Source organism: Apteryx rowi, unplaced genomic scaffold (assembly GCF_003343035.1).
Source record: "Apteryx rowi isolate R43461 unplaced genomic scaffold, aptRow1 scaffold_7, whole genome shotgun sequence".
NCBI classification, from domain to species: Eukaryota; Metazoa; Chordata; class Aves; order Apterygiformes; family Apterygidae; genus Apteryx; species Apteryx rowi.
The window spans coordinates 5,026,982-5,036,916 of NW_020450982.1; the positions used below are offsets into that span (position 1 = coordinate 5,026,982).

General features: G+C 37.1%; 1 protein-coding gene across 12 annotated transcripts in view; it reads right to left on the reverse strand.

The window, feature by feature from the left end:
• Window positions 1–9,935, reverse strand: part of MAST2 (microtubule associated serine/threonine kinase 2) — a 206,067-nt gene that overhangs the window by 158,781 nt on the left and 37,351 nt on the right. Inside the window, exon 2 of one of the 12 annotated variants that reach the window (XM_026086774.1) lies at window positions 4,791–4,938. The exons of the other annotated variants lie outside the window; for them this stretch is intronic. The gene's annotated coding sequence lies outside the window, so the exon portion shown is untranslated. The remainder of the gene's footprint in view (window positions 1–4,790; window positions 4,939–9,935) is intronic. 12 annotated transcript variants of the gene reach the window in all.

Consider the following 9,935-nt stretch of genomic DNA (forward strand, 5'->3'; position numbering starts at 1 on the left):
AGAATATAACTGAAAGCATTCTCATTAGCACATACACATTTAATCCTTCCTGGATTATTTACCTTGATATTCAGACATTGCCAAGTCTCAAAATGTCTTCACAAGTGACTTATAATTGATTGAGGCTGGCACAAGTCTCAAAATACCATGAGAATCATCTGTTCTCTTCCAAATTTTGAGCTTTCTTGGAGAAAATGCTTTCAAATTGGCTGCCTGCCACATTTATCCAGTTTCTGGTATAGAGAAGCCAACCAGAGCTGCTGCAAAAAGCAGGCATAGTTTTTCTCTAGTTTCTTCTTCCCTCTCCTTCTTAGGGGCTAATAATTCATATCAACATGGTAGACCAAAAACCATCAGCAAAAAGAGCCCAAATGTGGTGATCACCTTTTCTTCCCTCCTACTTTACTGTTAACATTCATCTACTCTCCCTTTTGCTTCCTTCAATAAAATCTGCCCTGGAAAAGCAATGATGAAAAGAGGTGGAAGAGAATACCCTGTACCAAACTCAATAAAATGAAGGACAACTACAAGTTTAAAAGCGACTCTCTCATACATTTAAAATTTTGCTTACAAAATGTCACCTTTAGAAACACCCCTGTCATTCCATCAAGAGATTACTCCATCCTGTGACATTCATTTTAGCATGTTAAGACATCTGCACAAAAGTCTCCAAAGATGAGAATATATTTGTATAAAATATTACACTAAGAGCTATATTACTGAAAGATATTTAAAAAACTGAATTTCATATAATGCAGTTATCAATTATATAAAAAGTCAATCATAGAACAAATCCTCCAACATTTTTCAGATGTACAGGTAATAAAGGGTCTAATGAAATCTCTGCAGCAGAAAAAAGTTCAAAATAAGGAGGTCATGTTATCTTTAAGAATTATACTACCTTAGTGCTCTTAACTTCACTTAAAAAAAATAGGAAGAGGAAAAAAAACAGGGAGTTCAAAGTTTGTTCACCGATAACTTTAGTAAACTCCTAACTACATTCTTTGCTCCTCCATCAAACTAACAGAATCTAGGGAAGATTTTGCTTACCTCTGCAGCAAGGAACAAAGAGGAAGAGAAAGGGTAGCTTGATACTGGGATCATTTAGACATAATCTAATCAATTCCACACCAGAGCCTCCTTTCCCTCCCACTAAATTTCTAGAGTGGGGCACAGCTAAAAAACAAAGAAAGAAGTCTGTAAGAAAACTTACACTCTTTGAGACAATATGTGAAACAGATTTACACTTCCATTCCCTTGTGCTTCTTCAGGAAGGAAAGGAGTAGTTGTGCCAAAGGCTTAATTCTTACCATTCTATTTCTTTTTCAACTAACTCAGAAAAAAAGTGCTTAAAAAAAAAAATACACATCCAAAGATTTTCTTTCAAAGCCAGAAAGGGCTATCACGTGACCTTTACGTGACCATAAATTTTCTCCAGTGACCTCCTGTATAGAGGTCCAAACAGCGTTGGCTACAGCGTATCTGAAAAAGATACTCAGTCTCGATTTGAAGACATCAAGAAATAGAGCCAAGAATTTGCAGTAAATATCTTCCTGCAATGGTTAGCCTGATGAGTAGGGAAGGTCTGCTTATCAGTTCTTCCAATACAAGGAGAAATTAGATGAGACTAACAGCAATTTCCAAACAAACAAAAGGAGATACTACTTTGTGCAATAGTCATATTGCAATACTTCTTGCTGTAGAAGGCTAAAAAAAAGTTCTCACACAGGTATGGCTAAAAGACCTTGGACAAATTCATGGAAGAAAAGTCCATCAAGAGCTTAAAAAAAACCCAAAAACTGTAGATGATCCTGAGCCACAAACAGCTACAAGTATTCTGGGAAAGTACTCTTCCCTAGACACCTGCTATCAGCTGCTATCAGAGATAAGCTAATAGACTATCCTGGTAAATTATTCTATGTTCTTATCTAGGAAGTAAGCGCAAAGGTAGGGCTTGCTGAAAACAACAGTATCTTGCATCCTAAAAGGCATCAAATCCACAAAGGAACTAGGGGTAACAGTGAAATCATAAATTGAAAAATAGTCCTAAACACAGTGTGATAGCTATGATAGTTCATGTAAGCGCTGGAAAAACAGAAAGAACACTTATGTCATGAATGAGTGAGACTAGTTAGGTTATATTGTCTCAGTATATGACATTGGCGAGACCAGTATGGGAAATCATGCCTGGTACCTACATTTCAAGATGAATATTGATAAAATGGAAGGAACCAAAATAAATGTTTTTAGGCTAGAAAAACAGGTCAGAGTTAAAGACCTCAGGAACTTTATCACAGAAAAGGCCACAGGTATAACAAAACATTCAACAGTATTAAGAGGACCTGGAATTTTACTCCACAAATGCTAGAGAGCAACAAACCCCACCTGTCAGTGCAAAAAGGTGAAAGATCCTTTGGTCCAATCACTTCCTACTCATATGTGCCAAAAGGCACATCAGCTCTAAGAAGGTGCTGTAATTAGATTTCAGTCAACGTCTTCACTTCACATGTTACATGCTTGTGAGCAGACTCCAAAAGCATGTCATTTCTGTTGCTAAGGAAGAAACCCCTTTTCATCCACCTCGTTTCAGACCTTCTCCTCCTACTTCCACAACCTGCTACCAAAATCTTTCTATTACTCCTCTCTCTTGTGGAAGAAGAATCTGAAATGCTAGAACAATTCCAATAACTGTGTCTGAAGATGACCGGCATAAACTGCAATAGAATCAAAGCAACAATTCTTTCAGTTTTTCTGTTGCCCACATGGTTTTGAATAAAAGATGACCAAATGTGCACCAATTTAACAGGCAGGAAAACAATGATCACAGGAAGAGTTTATGAGGTAATACAATTGTTTCTACATGCAATACATCTTACAAAAAAATTAACAAGTTGTGAATAAGTCGTTATCCTAGAACACACAATTGCTAATCACCAAAGCAGTTGCAAAGAAGGAGATAAATAAGGAGTGTCTATCTACTATATTAGAGAGAGAGTATAATAATTTATTATATAACATATATATCTGTGTGTGTGTGTGTGTGTGTGTGTGTGTATACACACACACGCATGTGCAAAATTTGAGATCTCCGTAGGAGCTCATGGCTTATCTTTGAGCTGTGTTCCGTTTCTGTTTATTGTACTATCTATGCTAAACACAAAATTCCTTCTACATACCTTAAACTATACTTGAAAATTCAAGCATATTTCAGGAATCACTTTCAACATTCATTGAAGTTTAATTTTTTCATCCTGTTTATTAAGAATGAATTAAAATATGAAAAAGAGAGCTATTCATTTTGTCATGACTTACTAGTCCTCTCAGGTTTTGTCACTGCATCCTCCCATCTTTTGTGATCTGCACTGTTGCATCAGAACAGAAACCTACTGCTACCATAAAACCAAAACCAGTAAAGGCTATCTTAGCAATCAAACCATTACATTGTGGGTCAAAGTTCTGGGCGCTCTCTAGTACAGTTTAAGTGAATTCAATAGCTGCACACCTCAAACTCAAAAGATTAGAGGTCTAAGTCCATCTACATTGACAGCTTAGATGATGTATTAAGCCAAATTAAGCCATTTGGTATTTACTACAGAAACACCAGAAATCCTCTCCACACAGCTGGTATCCTACTATGGGAGACCTGGTGTAAAGGAAGTCAATACTACACAACAGCGTGGTCCAGCAATGAAGATACGTTCAGGCTTTGCCACACAAAAAGAATACGCCCACCAGAAATCATGCTAAAGCAACCACAGCTTTTCAGCTATCTGCAATGAGACGTGGTGCTTTTTATTGTCTACTAGTATCATCAGGGAACTTTGAAAAGGAATGATTCCCAAATCTAGCACACTGAGATTCAAAATTCACATTTTCCCATGATTTCTTAATCTGTTCAGTCAAAACTAAAAGCAATAGAACATCAAGCTGTGGTAAACCTTAAAAATGTAACATATCCTTACATAACATTATCTGGTAGTAAAAAAAAAAAAAAAAAAATCACTTTCAAAAAGATTATCAGCTGACAATTTCAATAGGATCTTATCCTTAAGTCTTTGGTAACATTTGTCTGTGCAAGCAAAATGAGCCAAATGTTTCACTGTCAATCTGAAACTTAAGTGTTTGGGGGGTTTTTTATTTATTTATTTTGATCAAGCTATGTTTATCCAGAGATTTAAAAACGTGTCCCTTTGAGATAAACTGACAGACTAGTGAAACAAGGAAGGTTGATGAGGTAACTTGCTTTAAAAAGCTTGGCAGTCAACCCAAGGAAACTCGCCTGACAGCTTGCCTGAATTTCTTCTGGATTTCCTGCCTATTTACAAGATTCAATTTGAGAAACTAGACCCTTGCAGCAATGCGGTGCCTTAACAATGAACCGTAACAGCGGCTCATTCGGAACCGCMACAAACTCAGCTTACGAGGCTTGCTTGCAGGAAGAAGTAACGCTGAGAAAGTGTCCAAAATCCTCGGGGCTTACACAATAACCACGCTTTCACAGCGAATTTTCTGTTTCTAGTTTGTTAGGTTTAGGTTTCTGGGCAAGAGCCCCCCACCCCCCATGCTCAGGGCACTCTGAAAGGAGGCACACCCACTAATCTGCCATACAAATGTAAATTTGCTGTCGACAGGGGTGGAGGAAAGAGTCCATTCATCTGCAGGCCAACTGCTTTCACGCTGCACCACATTCAGAAGAGATGCCAGCTTCCAAGCAAAAACAAGTTGACTTGAAGACCCTGAGAAAGCGAACATCTTCAGAAAGGAATCTTCAATTAAACTTTAATATTTACCTAGGATGTTGAATTTCACTATGCAAACGCTCTTGTTCTGAAGTCRAACTGGTGTTAGACCAGAATGAAAATTAGCTTCTCTGATGCTACATTTCAAATACAATACCACTTTTAAAGGAAGTTCCTTTTCTGATAGGCAGAGGGGAGCCTTCAAAAAAAAAAAAAAGATGCAAATTTAAGCAAGAAAAAATGTAATTTCTATTTAGTAAATGTTTAGACGATCATCATCAAAATCAGGATTCTGTTATTTAATTATATGCCAACCATCACRCTTTAGAGTTATTCGGACTTAAACATCAGCAATGAATGCTCCTAAACAAAATGGCAAAAAAAAACAAGGCTCAAGAACCTGATATCAACTCTTGTACGTTTCCCTAACGAAAAGGTATTCATTTTTTACCGAAAAGTTTACAGAAACAGCAAAACCTGTAGTTTCAAGAATCCCACAGGAAGGACATTGCGAATGCGCTCAATTAGCCCAGGAGCTATTGAGCCATAGAAACTGGTTCTACAAAAACTTCAAATTACAGACGGATCTCACGTGTCATGCAAACAAACAAAGAGAAATACCCCAAATTTTACTATACAGAAGACTTCAACTATCCTCTCTCGGCTCTTCCACATTCCTGGGTAACAGCACTCTTTCTGAAGCCTCACCACAACAGCCGTGGACAAACATATACTTGCCTTTTTTGTAAACTCTTCCCAAACTTTTCTGCTTCAGCTTCTTAATGCATATCAATATAGCCACAGTTGACTTTGAGGTACATGGAGATAGCACTTACTTTACAGAGCTAGAGTTTTAAGGATGTATATAACTACATCAAGCTGTATTTCATTGTATTTTCCTCTCACTTCTGTTCTATAGAATATTTGTCATTTTCGTCACTAAACTCTTCAGAACAAGAACTTGAGGCTTAACAAAACAAAGAACCTCTTCTACTGCGTTAGGCTGCCGCAACATTTACAAATAATGAACTAGTGACAACCTCCTCATTAGGAACAAAAAGCCATGAAAAAGACTTAATCAATAATTGATTTTTCTTTGATTACTCTGCTTGGAACTAAGATTTTCCAGTGCTGAATTTACTTTTCCAACTTTATCCACACACAATTTGTTTCAACATACCTTGAATACATGGTTTTACCTTGGTTTCCAGCTGAGACTAAAGTGTTGAGACAAGTCTCCATGCTGTTAAATCATACTATTCTGCCTGCTTAAGGCCAATATAATATATATTCCAACACTGCCTTTGAAATAAATACTTAAAGATAATAAACCGAAGCATTTGGAGTTAGAAGATTTTATTCTCCCCTTCTCTCTTTGTCAATATTGGACTAAGCTTACATTGCTATCTAGGGAAACTTCTTACAGGCAGTTTTTTGCTGATGGATTATGACAGATTTTTATTCTTCCTTTTCTGGTCTCATAGACAAACTTTCGATATTCATTTCTCACAATTCTGTCATCCCTTTGAAATGCTAGATGAATTAAAAGTTGTTCATTTTTGTTAGAAATCCTTCTTCCCAATATTTATCCACTAAACTAGAACAAAAACCTGAAAGATAAAGGAAGGAATTCATTCAGGATTTCAAAGATTTACGGTGCAGTGACAAAATATTTTTTTATTCTTCCTCTCCTCCAGGATCTGTGTCAAGCCTCYGATTTTAAGAGTTACCCCATATTTTTTAATTCAAAAGCTATTTTTCTCAAAAATATTGGACGCACAATAATAACTTTGCAATCTCCCAAGCAAGTTTTTTTGGTTTTGTTTAACAGAACCTGTTACATTCAGTCAGAAGAGAGGAAACAAAAACAGTGAGAGATGTTGACTTAAGGCCTCAAAGCATATTTCTCAGAGAAAAAGAGGGGCATTCAGTATTTTAAAAGGCATGTGAAGACAACCACTTTCCATAAAAGTAGCAGGTTTAAAAAAAGCTTGGATTTTGTACTAAAATGTACAATGCAAAAAAATATATATATATATTTCTTGAGTTATAGTTACATTTTCATCCAAATTCAATTCAAACACACAATCCTTATGAATGGCACTAAAATACTGCCATGTCCAAAATTTCATAAAAATATAACCATGCTTCATTTCAGCAGTAATGTATTTACAACGTGTGTTCTTTAAAGTGTTCAGACATCCCATTGAATTACTAATGTAGCATTGAGCTTAGCAGTTGTAATCTTTTGTTCTTTGTTTAAGAAAATTCTAAGCTCACCAATAAGAAATTAAAATATGATGTTCATGCACGATTTGAATTGTCACCTGGGCTTTTGTCTCCAGAACTGACAGGGAATATCAATGTGTTAATTGAAACAAGCAGTGTGTAATCCACAGGACATCTTTAGCATATGTTTCCTTCCAAGGGCTGACAAGAGCTTTCTTGAATTTTTCAGCACTATATTCTGAGGCTTCCATTTTCATGATAAAAACATGAACAAAAATGTTGTACGTTTAAATAAATGTTATTTTCTCAGCAGTATCTTTCTACAAAGTCATAGACAACATTGTATCTGTTTTGAGACCTGGAAAAATAAAATGGGAAGATGATCACAGTTGCATAAAGAAAAACAAAACAAACAAGCAGAAAAAAAAAAAAAAAATCACACCTCTCTAAAGCTGTATTTTTCTTCATAATTCAAAAGGCCCAGAAAAATAAATCAAATCAGAAACCTAGCTCCATGATGGAACATTCTTATTGATGAAGGAGAATAAGCTAGTGCATGTAACAAGGCAAAGCTCAATACTCAAAGCTATCATAATTTAAAATTAGACATAATTATCCTTAACAAAACCAGGCACTGTGGAAAGGGGCTTTGGAACAGCTGCTCCTCTTCAATTTAAATGCTCATTTGTTTTACATTGACCTAGAAATCAGTATCCTCCTAACCAAAAGCCAATTAGATAATAGTCTCTCTTTCAAGCTTGTAGAATACTAATTTTTTAATGTCTTTAGTACTGAAAAGCAAAGCAATAAACTGCAGATGATGCCACAAGTATACTCTGCTTCAATATGCACAACCAAAATTTAAGATTTGTTTGTTTGTTTTTAATTTTCTTTCTAAAAAGGCCAGATTTACAATCCAGGAAAGACACCTATCACTTCCTTGCGCTAACCTCTCAGTGCAGTCTCAGTGTTCTGAGCAATGTCCCTGAAGTTTAGGGCACTCACAGCATGCTCCAAAGAAGCGAACTGATTCAGAAGGTGAACACAGGGAAGGAAAAGCCAGCTCCACTCCTACATCATAAAATGCAGAAAGATCTTCCATTTGCTGCAGCAGAAGTATCCAATCATTCCCTCCACAGGTAAAAGCAATACACCAAACTGACAACCAAGCAACATCACAAGAAACATTGTGGAGGCTGTCCTTCTCATAGGCGTCTCCCTCCACCCAGAGTTAAGTCACTAACATCATGTTTTTAGAGACAGAATACTTTTAGAATCAGGTGCTTTCAGCACTGTAAAATAAACAAGTTGCATCTCAAGCAACAGAATTAAAGACACTTGGTTTCCCACAGACTTGATTTTGTCTTTTGTCATCTTGCCCCCTCCTGTCGTCCTTATAGAGGTAACCCCCGGTCTCCTATTTTACCTGCGTGTAGCAGGAGGCAGCACTTCCCCCAGCTAGTTGAGAGCTGTGCACTCTGCGTCACAGCTGTATGTCAACCAGTGCTGCCAAACCTTAGTAAACAATGAACTGTCTTTTTTTCCAGGAGGAAGTGAGGGTCTCTCTCCTACTTGGCTCCAATTTTTATGAAATTGTAGTAACAATTATTTTTGACATTTCTTTCTCTTTTCAAACCTGGATGAAATTGGCCAGTGGCTTGGAAGTTACCAGGAAAGAAGAAACAATTGCATGAACTTTGATGCCCTACCACCGCTCAATGTTTCTTGCAGTCATGGTCATTTACTCCATTACTTTCAAATTTGGCTAAAGCCAGTGCCAAAGGAACATATTCATCTGTTCCAGCTCTACACAGACAAAATGATAATGAGTGCCAGTTTGATTACAATCAAATACAAAGCTTTAAGATTTCTCGGTCTTCTGAGTCTTGGCAGCATCCCTAGAGAAAATTCTTTCCATAAAAGAAGTAGAGCCTTTTCTAAACGTATCAACAAAAGAAGCTTCTCAGAGGGCTGGTATCATACTGAGTTAGAAAGGATCTAGGAAGAAACTAATTAAGGCAGGAAACTACATTAGAAAAGAGAATTCAATTCTACTGTAATATTAAGTCTTCATGAAAGAAAGAGGAACAGTGGCAATCACCAGTAGTAATCCACAGTTGCATGCTGAAAATAATCTCCTAAAGCAAAAGATGGATAGTTTAATATTGCAAGAAGTCTTCTCAGACTGAAGTTGTGAAGTAAACAAGCCTATGTTGGCAGAATGATCCCCTATCAGAACACAAATCTGTACAGTCAACGTGGAAATCTAGGGAAAGAGAACCTATTTCCAGAGTAGGTAATGAAGCCAAAGAAACCTATCTCCCCTGAGGTTTCCTTCTGAAACCGCCAAAGCAGAAAGCAACACAAATGAAAGTGTGAGCTGGGGTGGACGATACACAATGCCACAGTTGGAGTCTAAATACATCTCCCTCATCAAAATTATCAGGCATGAATATTACCAATTTATTGGTATTATTCCTTCTCCTTTCTTCCTGCAAAGCTTATTTTGCAACAGGAAGCAGAGGAGAAAAGCTAAAAAAGCAGCCCATTCCTGCCCAGGCAAACAAGAATCGGGGATCGGGCAATAAGCAGATTATCCAGGAGGTTTCAGAGCAGCTAGGATGATGCCAATCCTGGGCAAAATAATGATTTTAATCCTATAACAGCTTTTCCAATTAAAGGACAAAAGCAGAAATAACATCAGTTGGAGAGTTTTTATGGAAAATAATTTCTGAGGAGAGTTCGTACGTGCTTTTGGGTTGGGGGGTTTTAAATGACTGCTTCTGTTGCTAAAATAAACATGTAGATTTCAGACTTAGAATTCCTTGGAGCTTTTAACTTGCCAGCAAACAGCATTTCTCCCATAACATCCTCATAGACAAGCTCAGGAAGTGTGGGTTAGATGAGTGGACAGTGAGGTGGATTGAGAACTGGCTGAATGGCAGAGCTCAGAGAGTTGTGATCAGC